Source organism: Ornithorhynchus anatinus, chromosome 6 (assembly GCF_004115215.2).
Source record: "Ornithorhynchus anatinus isolate Pmale09 chromosome 6, mOrnAna1.pri.v4, whole genome shotgun sequence".
Lineage (NCBI taxonomy): Eukaryota > Metazoa > Chordata > Mammalia > Monotremata > Ornithorhynchidae > Ornithorhynchus > Ornithorhynchus anatinus.
Window position 1 is genome coordinate 39341559 of NC_041733.1, and position 11417 is coordinate 39352975.

The 11417-nt window shown below is 45.1% G+C and overlaps 1 long non-coding RNA gene across 1 annotated transcript in view; it reads right to left on the reverse strand.

Annotated features, from left to right (window-relative positions):
- LOC114812797 overlaps nucleotides 1-11110 on the reverse strand; it is a 158087-nt gene extending 146977 nt beyond the window's left edge. The window contains exon 1 of the long non-coding RNA XR_003760426.2: nucleotides 11022-11110. This is a non-coding gene — a long non-coding RNA (uncharacterized LOC114812797). The remainder of the gene's footprint in view (nucleotides 1-11021) is intronic.
- Between the last annotated feature and the right edge of the window lie 307 nt (nucleotides 11111-11417).

An 11417-nucleotide genomic window follows, 5' to 3' on the forward strand; every position in this document is an offset into this window, starting at 1 on the left:
TGTGAGCTTGAGTGAGTCACTCCACTTCTCTGTGACTCAGTTACTTCATCTGTAAAATGGAGATTAAGACTGAGCTCCATGTGGAAGGCATCCAACTTGATTATATCTACCGCAGCACTATGTGCCTAGCACATAAGTTCTTAAATACCATAAAAATGTAAGTAAATACCAGTGTTTACAGTAGCACTGTGTGGCAAAGGCTGTTGTAAGCACTGGGGTAGGCACAAGATAATTAGGTTAAACAGAGTCCCTGTCCCACATGGGGTTCACAGTGTAAGTAGGAGGGAAAACAAGTATCCCCATTTTACAGTTGAGGAAAGTGAGGCACAGAGAAGTGAAGCAACTTGCCCAGCATCACACAGCAAGCAACTGGCAGAGCTGGGATTAAATCCAGGTCTTTCTGACTTTCAGGCCCACACTCTCCCCACTAGGCCACACTGCTACTCATGCTGACTGAGTGATTGATTCCCTGGCTCCTGCTACTCAGCCATCTCCCCCACAAGCAACCTGTGGTATGTCTGACCCAGCTTAGGGTCAGGTTATGCCATGTTACATACAACATACAAGCCCTCCACTGCCTACATTTTCTCCTTCTTTTGGAGGGAGGGACGTCAGGCTATCGGCAAGTCTGCATTGAACACCCCTCCCTTCAGGAAGACTACTGGCATCCAAACTAAAAAAACAGGAAGGGTCCAGTCCTTGAGATGTCCAACAAGGCAGACAAGTCAAGCACACCTAAAGTGACACAGGGACCGATGAATGTGACACTGAGACACAGACACTGAAACAGTGTGTTTATTGGCAGGTTGGAGAATAGATGAGGTTCTAGAAAAAAAAAATCAGGAAAGTTTCCTGGGGATGGTGGCCCTGGACCCTGGTTTGAAGTGGGGTGGGGTATGGCATCCCAAAAGATTTTTATTGGTCGCTCCATGCATAATGAGAAGCAGCATGGTGTAGTGGATAAAGCCTGGGGCTGGGAGTCAGAAGGTCATGGGTTCAAATCCCAGCTCTGCCACTTGTCGGCTGGGTGACTTTGGGCAAATCACTTCACTTCTCTGTGCCTCATTTACCTCATCTGTCAAATGGGGATGGAGACTATGAGCCCCATATGGGACAGGGACTGTGTCCAACTCAATTTGCTTGAATCCACCCCAGCGTTTAGTACAGTGCCTGGCACGTAGTAAGCACGTAACATATACTATTATTATAACTCTGGAAGTCCATAGCGTCGGGGGCGGGGTGTAGGGGGGAGGTTGGGGGCTGGAGGGGCATCTTTAAACAGGAATTAGCCACCTGAATGGAATCGACTGGAACCACATTTTGCTTTCAGAAGAGATGCGACAACGCTGAAGTTGTTTAAAAGATCCCATTGGGCTTATTAAGTAATTAACTTCATCAGGCACCAAGGGACCTTCCTCAACCAATTAAAATATCTTGTAAATGGTCTGACTGCTACCAACCATGGGACTGTGGAAGAAGAATGGCCACCTCCAGTTCTCCGTCTCCCTCCCACCTCCTCCTCCTACTAATTGGATCACAGAAGAGGACACAGGGGGAAACCAAGGAGGTCCAGAATCAAAACCCAAAGGAGGCAGTGGCCCAGTGGAGTTAGATTGGGATCAGGGTAAGTCAGTGTAGAGAGAAACTGCAAACAGTGCTCCTAGGACTCCACACTAGAGAACTTACTGCCGTGGTGGTTTAGCAAAAACTCGTAGATTTGGGTACCCCCCCCCAGAAAAAAGATGGGGGGGTAAGTTTTGACCCCCTTTCTCTGTCACTATTATAGTGTGTCTACTCCAGGAATTGACCTATTGTCTGGAGCACTATCTTGTCTTAGGCCGAGTCATTTCCGACCCATAGCGACCCCACGGACACATCTCTCCCAGACCACCCTGCTCTCCAACTGCAATCGTTCTGGTAATGTATCCATAGAGTTTTCTTGGTTAAAAAAAAAGGTAAGTGATTTACCATTGCCATCTTCTACGCAGTAAACTCAAGTCACCGCCCTCGGCTCTCTACCGTGCCGCTGCTGCTCAGCATGGGTGTGTTTTGACTAGTAGCAGATTGTCTTCCCCTGGCTAGCCACTATCCAAGCTAGGAATGGAACAGTTGGGCCTCTGCTTGATTCTTCCTCCCATAGCCAAGTACTGGAAACTCTCCAGGCGCGACCCCGAGAGGGGCTTGGAGCATAGTCAGCCCCTATTATTGTTAAAACTGATAAAGCTCTTCAAAGGCAAGGATTCTTTGTTCTACTATACTCTCCCAAGCACTCCCCACAGTGCTCTGCACAGAGAATGTATTCAATAAGTACAAAGATTGCTTTTCCTTTGAATAATTTGGATGGAGTTATTTATGGCACCCTCATTTTCCAGGCTCTGAGAACAAACCAGTGATGATGCTGGTCCAAATTTTGACTCACTGACTCTGTTCCGGGGACTTAGTCCTCTTTCCTCAAACACAGAGTAGCCACTACCATATGCTTTGTACACAGGTCATCACACAATATGGAAGATTTTATTAAGTCAAATACCCAGTATCTTAGTTATTTTTGCATCTAAGGCCCAAGAGCAATTCCTATTTTGTAGTAAAATGACATCCTTGATTATAATGGTCACTTGGCTGATGATATTTTAAGTTATACAGCTTCTTTAAATCTGCTAGACACCCATTTTCTATCCATTTGAAAGAGAATGGATCCAGCCTCTAAGTTCGTTACGGGCAGAAAACTGCTAATTCCATGGCATGCTACTCTCTCAAGCTTTTAGTACAGTGCTCTGCACAAAGTGCTCAGTAATATACCATTGATTGATTCAGGCTCTCTTGGCCGGAGTGCATAGTTCTTTTTAAAATATTTCTATTAGTAAAATAAATTCCAAGTGGCAACCTAAGACATCCATAGAGAACACACATACGTGAAACTTCCGAACCTGGGAAAGTAAACCCGCTTTGGAGCATCTGTGTATATGTTAAATCAGACTGTCCTGTACTTAGTGCTGAGAAAGAAAACAGAAGTGGGAATTGGACATGGTTCCTGTCCAGGCATGTGTGTTATACAGAATCCTTCCCACACTTTTTGTCCTGAACTAAGCACTGAAAAGAACACACAGATGGTAACTGGACAATTCCCTGTCCAGTCTTATGTGTTATCCTACAGAACCTCTCCCAGAGAATCCCTCAAAGGCGAAGTAATAATGGTACTTATCAAGTGCACTGTGCCAAGCACTGTACTAAACACTGGGGTAGATGAGTGATAATCGGGGTGGACACAGTCCACCAGATCCTCTGATTCCCACGCCCATGCTCTTTCCACCACACCACACTGCTTCAAAATGATTGCTAACAAACCTAGAGATATCACCCCAGCAACAATAGCTGGGGCCTTTTTTCCTTCCCTCCCCATCACTACCTGCACATCCGCCCTTTCCTCTCCACCCAAACGGCTACCTTACTATTGCGGGCTCTCGTTATATCCCGGCTAGACTACTGTGTCAGCCTTCTCTCTGACCTCCCTTCCTCCTCTCTCGCCCCGCTCCGGTCTATTCTTCACTCCGCTGCCCGGCTCATCTTCCTGCAGAAACGATCTGGGCATGTCACTCCCCTTCTTAAACAACTCCAGTGGTTGCCTATCGACCTCCGCTCCAAACAAAAACTCCTCACTCTAGGCTTCAAGGCTCTCCATCACCTTGCCCCTTCCTACCTCTCCTCCCTTCTCTCTTTCTACCGCCCACCCCGCACGCTCCGCTCCTCTGCCGCCCACCTCCTCGCCGTCCCTCGGTCTCGCCTATCCCGCCCTCGACCCCTGGGTCACGTCCTCCCGCGGTCCTGGAACGCCCTCCCTCCTCACCTCCGCCAAACTGATTCTCTTTCCCTCTTCAAAACCTTACTTAAAAATCACCTCCTCCAAGAGGTGTTCCCAGACTGAGCTCCTCTTCCCCCTCTACTCCCTCTGCCATCCCCCCTTTACCTCTCCGCAGCTAAAGCCTCATTTTCCCCTTTTCCCTCTGCTCCTCCACCTCTCCCTTCCCATCCCCACAGCACTGTACTCGTCCGCTCAACTGTATATATTTTCGTTACCCTATTTATTTTGTTAATGAATTGTACATCGCCTTGATTCTATTTAGTTGCCATTGTTTTACGAGATGTTCTTCCCCTTGACGCTGTTTATTGCCATTGTTCTTGTCTGTCCGTCTCCCCCGATTAGACTGTAAGCCCGTCAAATGGCAGGGACTGTCTCTATCTGTTGCCGACTTGTTCATCCCAAGCGCTTAGTACAGTGCTCTGCACATAGTAAGCGCTCAATAAATACTATTGAATGAATGAATCTGCACTCAGTCAATAGTATTTGAGTGCTTACTCTGCACAGAACTCAACTAAGTCCTTGGAAAAGTACCACACAGCCCTAACAGAGTTGGTAGACACTTTCACCACCCACAGCGATCTCTGAGCGGCGGACGCTTTAGTTAGGCCGTCTCCTCAGCGATGGTAGCATCACTTTAGAAGCAAAGGGAGGTGGTAGAGTGCTCTTTTCCCTCCAGAAAAAGTGGCTTATACTCTATTAAATATGGCTTCTCCTCAGAGGCAACCGCTAGAAAGGGTCTTTAATCATCAACAGCTTTCACTGAATACCAAACCCCTTACCTCAAATCCTTCTAAAAGTTAGTTCTGAGAAGAATTGTGTCCTGTCTTGATAAACAGATTCCCAGGACATGATGTTGAAGCGACATCCCTACTGGGGCTTGACTATTTTTGCCTACCTACCCTCGTGAATACGGGTCAAGGGGATGAGCCTCAAGGCCAGCAGAGGTCCAGGGCTGACTCTTTCAAATACTGTGTACTTTCATCTGTCCAGCTGGTTACCTATGGCCTTTCAGCCGAGTGGCACTTTCATGTAAACATCCAGGGAGTTCAAAGTTTAAAAAAAACAACAACCAAAGAACAAAACAAACTTTCAAGGTGACTTTATCCTAGTTTCTCTGCAGTCAAGAGGGCTAGTTCTCTTAAAAGGGTAACACAAGAAAAGTTCCAGCCTCATTTCTCATAAGTTTTCTGTAAATAGGATTTGCAGACTTGAGACACTGATAGTAAGCTCTCTGGGCAGGGTATATGTCTGTTTATTGTTGTACTGTACTCTCCCAAGCATTTAATACAGTGCTCAGCACACAGTAAGCTCTCAATATGATTGACTGACAGCCCAGAAATTTATCCCTTCAGACACAGGGGGCAATTAGGGGGAGTCCATTCATCCGCATTTCAAACCATGTATGGAGCACTAATAACCACTTGGGAGAGTATAATACAAACGAGTTGGTCGACAGGTTCCCTGACCATTGCAAACTTAGTTCTATACTAGACGGTGTGGTTTTCAGCTGATAGGACACCTGTCTGGGACAGCAGAAGCACTACCAAAGAAGCAGTGTGGTCTAGTGGATAGATCATGGACCTGGGAGTCAGAAAGACCTAGGTTCTAATCCCAACTCCACTACTGGTCTGCTGGGTGACCTTGGGTAAGTTACTTCACTTCTCTGTAAAATGGAAATTAAGATTGTGAACCCCATGAGGGACGGGGACTGTGTCCAACCTGATTTGCTTGTATCTATCCCAGCGCTTAAAACAGTGCCTGGCACCTAATAAGCACATATAAATACCACAATTATAATTATTATTACAGCAGACTGCCAACCACTGGGCAAGTTTCATGGTCTTCCCCTTCCTTCTTGCTGTCTTAGCCATCCTCCCAACCACCAATGACTTTCTCTGCTTTCCCCCACCACGAACCACAGGCAGTATGAGGGTCAACCTCTAGGAAAAGTTCGCTTTTCTACAGGACTATGAGGATTATCGGTTTACTTAGTTTTGTAACTAAACTCTGATACAAAGGGATTATGTCCCCCAAAATATTGGTTTAGTTCTCTACTAAGCACCTACCAGCCTGATAGAGCACAGGCTTGGGGGTTAGAAGAGCAGGGGTTCTAATCCCAGTTTTGTCACTTGTCTGCTGTGTGGCCTTGGGCAAGTTACTTCATATTTCTGTGCTTCAGTTACCTCATCTGCAAACTGGGGGCTGAGACTATGAGCCCCACATGGGACAGGGACTGTGTTCAACCTGATTTGCTTGTCTCTACCCCCATCCTTAGTACAGTGCCTAGATATAGTAAGCATATAACAAATACCCCATCAAGCACCAAGTGAATGATTCCCACACACAAAAAAAATACATAAACCAACATTATCTGTCCAGGCAGGTGCTTAGTAAATCAGATCTGTTCACAGCAGCACATTTTCCCAAATCTGAATTGTGGAAAGCCCAAAGGTGAAGGGCTGGAATCTGAAAAAGGAGGAAGTGTACAACTTTGGACAAGTTGCTTAATTTCTCTGTTCTTCAATTACCTCATCTGTAAAGTGAGATTAACACTGGGAGCCCATATGGGACATGGACTGCGTTCAACCTGATTATCTTGTATCTATGTCAGCACTTAGTACAGTGCCTGGCATATTAAGTACTTAAATACCATTAAGAGAAGCAGCATGGCCTAATGGAAAGAGCACAGGCAGGCCTGGGAGTCAGAGGACCTGGGTTCTAATCCCAGCTCTGCCCACTGCTTGCTATGTGACTTTGGGCATGTCATTTTACTTCTCTGTGCCTCAGTTTCCTCAACTGCAAAATGGGGATTACATCCTACTCCCCACTTCTTGGATTGTGAGGCCCATGTGGGACAGGGACTGTGTCCAACCAGATAAACATATCTCCCCAGCACTTAGAACAGTACTTGACACAATAAGTGCTTAACAAATACCCCCGAAACAAGCAAAACACTAAAACAAACAAAAAAAAATACTTTGAGGAAATAGTGTTTGGCTCAGCATACGAGGGAAGGAGGGGACCTATCACCAGGGTTTCAGTCTCCAAGATTAAGCCCTTCTGAGCTTCAACTCAATGCTGTAAATAAAAATGTAGCTTGTCAGGGTCTTTAACTGTAGTTCTAGAGACAACAGTGTAAAAAAAATATCCATATGCCTCCATGCAGACATACCACTACTGTTTACTGGGTTTCTGCACCTTTGTTTGTTGCTCTAAAGGTCTGGTTTAGGTCTCGTCAACTCCTCACGTATGCTTGTTTTTGAAGAACTGCCTTGTGACCCACCAGCTAAGAGGGCACCCTGAGTGAAGGAAGCTGTTAGCAAATCAATCCTAAAGTGATTTATATCTAAGCGGTAGATCCCAGGAAGGCGGTGCATATTTATCAATTGGACAAGACCTTAATAAAGATATATTCAGAGTTTGAGTTCCTCACGGAAGAGCTTTAGACGGGACCATCTTTCAGGCACACACCTGATGGTAATTAGCATTCACCTACGCTTTGAGGGGGTGGAGTCGGACAGGTTGTGGTGGATAATATGTTTATCCCGTTCCTAAAACTCCATTTGCATCCTGAAAATGAGCGTGTTTAAGTCGATGAAAAGGGACAATCTTCTCCCTAAGCTTACCATGTCTACACTTAAGACCCATTAAGATGAACAGATCAAACTGAGGATCAAACTAAAGCCAGGAGAGTCTATCCACATGATGAATTCAGGATAATCAGTTCTTCTTAGAGTGTCTCTTGTTTGCATTTCAGGCTCTGAGTATTAGCACAAGAAGAAAGCTGAACAAATTGCCCAAATGCCCTTAAAAACTTATGGTTTCTGCCTTATTTCAATACCATGAAACTGAGAAAAGAAGTTGTGTAGCCTAAAAGACAGAGCAAAGGACTGGGAGTCAGGAGACCCGAGTTCTAATCCTGGCTCCACCACTGGCCCGCTGTGTGAACTGGGGCAAGTCATTTTACTTCTCTGGGCTTCAGTTTCCTCATCTGTAAAATGGGGAGTAGCTGTTCTCCCTACTGTTTATACAATGAGTCAAAATGGGACAGGTGCTGGATTTTTTATCAGATTGCATTCACTCTACTCCAGAGCCCAACACAGTGCTTGGCACACACTAAACACTCACTCAGATGCCATCATTATTATTAGATTATCTAATTTGAACACTATTTTTTATAGCAAGACTTTTGTTCTAATAGAAAAGCCAGTAACCCTTTTCTTCTCTCTTATCTTTGGTCCTGGATGTGGGGAGGGAAATGGATTCATTTCAATGTAGGGCTACTTTTTCTATGGTTGCCTTGTCCCCTCAGATGGTATGAACCTTGAGGGCAGGAGTGGAATCTGATTCATAGGTTTCCTGTATTTGCACAAGTCCCTAGAGTACAAGGGTTGGGACAAACTGGACACAACAAATCTTAATACAGAAATAATCTAGATAATACTCGAGGAGGCTAGTAGATAGAGCACGGGCTTAGGAGTCAGAAGGATTGGGGTTCTAATCCCACCTCCTCCACTTGTCTGCTGTGTGACCTTGGGTAAGTCATTTAAATTTTGTGCCTCAGTTACCTCATGTGTAAAATGGGGATTAAGACTGAGAGCCCCATGTGGAACAGGGACTATGTCTAACCTGATAAAACTTGTATCGAACCCAGTGCTTACATCAGTGCTTGACACATAATAAGCACATAAAAAATATCAAATAGTCTTCCCCTTCTGCCTCTCTGTTCTTAATCCCTTTCTCCACTAAAGATCAGGAAAATACGTGACAGAACTGACACAAGAGAAGCGGTGCCTTGTAGAGAAAGCTAGGTAATTATAATAAAAATAAAAATACTTGATAAGCACTTACAATGTACCCAGGACTGTACTAAACGCTGGAGCAGACCTAAGATAATCAGATCCCACAAGGGGTTCCCAGTAGGAGGAGCAATAGGTATTGAATCCCCATTTTGCAGATGAGGGAACTGAGGCAGAGAAATTAAATGACTTGCCCCAGGTCACCCAGCAAGTGGCAGATCCGGGCCTCCTCTTCCCAGCCCCGTGCTCCTTCCATCCGGCCATAGTAATAATAATGGTATTTGTTAAGCACTTATTATGTGCCAAGCACTGTTCTAAGTGCTGGGGTAAATACAAGGTAATCAGGTTGGCCCACTTGGAGCTCACAGTCTTACTCCCCATTTTACAGATGAGTAATTGAGGCCCAGAGAAGTTGAGTGTCTTACCTAGGGTCACGCTGAAGACAAGTGGTGGAACCAGGATTACATACCAGGTGCTCTAACTCCCAAGCCCACCTGTAGGTGATCCACTACCTACTACTACGGTTCAGAACCTTGGTGAGTAAAGAATTACTCCGAGGGGATAAACAAGGCCAAAACAAGTTTATTTCACTCCCAACTCCCAGCCCCCGTCCGAATTATAATGCCAGGAATTTGAAAGTGGCGGGCCATCCCTCTAGGCAAGGGAAGCGCACCTAAATCCTTTGTTCTTCTCCTTTTATACTTTAACATGCCCGTGGGCATTGTCTCGATTCCTGATTAGCCCGATTGTTTGTGGCCACTCCAGGTCTGCTCGCCTTTTGATAACGAACCATTATTCTCTGTTAGGTGCTGGGGGAACCCTCGCGCTTGGGGCTTGAAGCCCCCCGGCCCCCCCAATGTCTTCTCCCGGAGTCAATATACCTGCCTTGGACTGCCCACTTTCTGTTTTGGGGCCGTCCCTCTGTATTCGCCCATGGCCACCCTTCCTCACACCCGCACTCTTGCCACTAAGCCATGCTGCTTTCATAGGCAGCAATGGCCTCTGGAAGGTGCCCAATGTTGGGTATCAAGAGACCCGGGTTCCAATGCTAGCTCTGCCCCTTGCCAGAGATTCAGTAAATATTAGCCGCTAACACTTTTCCAGGTAGGTTAATATAGATAATTCTGGATATCTGGAGGCTATCCTGCAACAGTTTAGAAAAATATCCAAGTGTCCCAAAATCGGGGCTCTCCTGACAGAACTGGTCAATCTGTCGGGCAGTAGCTCCCAGCTGTCTTTAAATGCATGGCTCTCACAGTCTTACCTTCTCTTTGGGTAAAATAACTTTCCCCATTGCCTTTATTTCCTGGCAGCTGAGAGAGAAGGCCAAAGCTAAAGATGCTCCAGTTAACAAAAACTTGGTGTTTGGCCTACTATTAAAATGCTCTGCGGACACTAATGCCAAACTGCAAGGAAGAGGGAGGGGGCGAGGAGAGAAGGGGTGGAAAGACAGCTGCAAGTAGTTAATGGCTATTAAGTACAAGCTGGGGCCCATCTGGACAGGTAAGGCTATAAATCCATTAGCAAGAAGATAAAAAGGCTAACAATGTTTTACCTACCTATTGTGTCTGAGGCATTTAGTCCTATCCTCAAATCACTTAGCCATCCCACTCAACTACATAGCCTTATATACCCATTTGCTTCCCCTGTCTGTAATTTACTTCAATTTCTGTTTCCTCAACTAGCCCGCAAGCTTGAGGACTGGGATCTTATTTACTCTGTTGTAACCTCCCAAGCCCTTACTACAGGGCTCAACAAATTTTTTTGATTGATAGAAACAACTTCAGTGGAAAAGTGAATATACTAAATGTAAGGATAAATTGGAACATTGGTGAAATTCGGGCACAAACAATTCAGGGCGCATATGGCCATTTTCCACCCCATCTGTTCTTCACTCTCCCACCCACCTAAACTACCAATTATTAAGCAACTCTGTGCAAATGACCATATTAAGCATTTGGAAGAGTACAAAGAGGTAAAAAAATAAATTAAACATTTCCTGCCCAGAAGGAGTTTACATTCTAATCCAGGGAGGCACATGAAAGCATTTACAAAGAAAAGTCTAAACAATATGACAATGGAAACACCTGCTAAAATACCTAGACTAAAAACATACACAAGTCCTTCAGCCCAAATTCTCAAGAAAAATGAAAAAGAAGTCAAACATGACCAGCATCTGAAAGATAGCTTTATCTCCACACTTTGAAGAACTCCAAAACTCGGAACACCCACATCTGCTAAATGCCAGTTTAATCTGAATTTTCATTGAAAGACCTGAGAAAAGGTCAATTCAACCAACAGTTTTAAAACAGAAGTGTAGGAGGCACAGCAGGAAAATTCCAAAATCAACTCCTCCAGTTTACCTTTTCATCACTTCCAATTAAGGAGTACAACTTTGTCCATGAAGCGGCAGGTCTCTAGAGACCCAAAAAAAAAAAAAGAAAATGAGTTGCCTACAGTGACCAAAAAGGCAGCTCCACCCTTATCTTCCCCAGATCCTTTGGGGCAGAGATATAGCCCCGCCCAGGACCACCCCCTATTAAGATGCACAGGGAATTAAGTCTGCCAGGAAACCCCTTGCGTCTTTACAAGGGGTCTTTTTAAATTGTTTAAACCCATTCAGCAAACATGGAAGACTAGTTCAGCACCACCAATTTACAGTCACTCAGTCAATCAATGGTATTTATTGAGCATTTACTGTGTGCAGAGCACTGTACTAAATGCATGGGAAAAGACAACAGAGTTAGCAAATAGGTTCC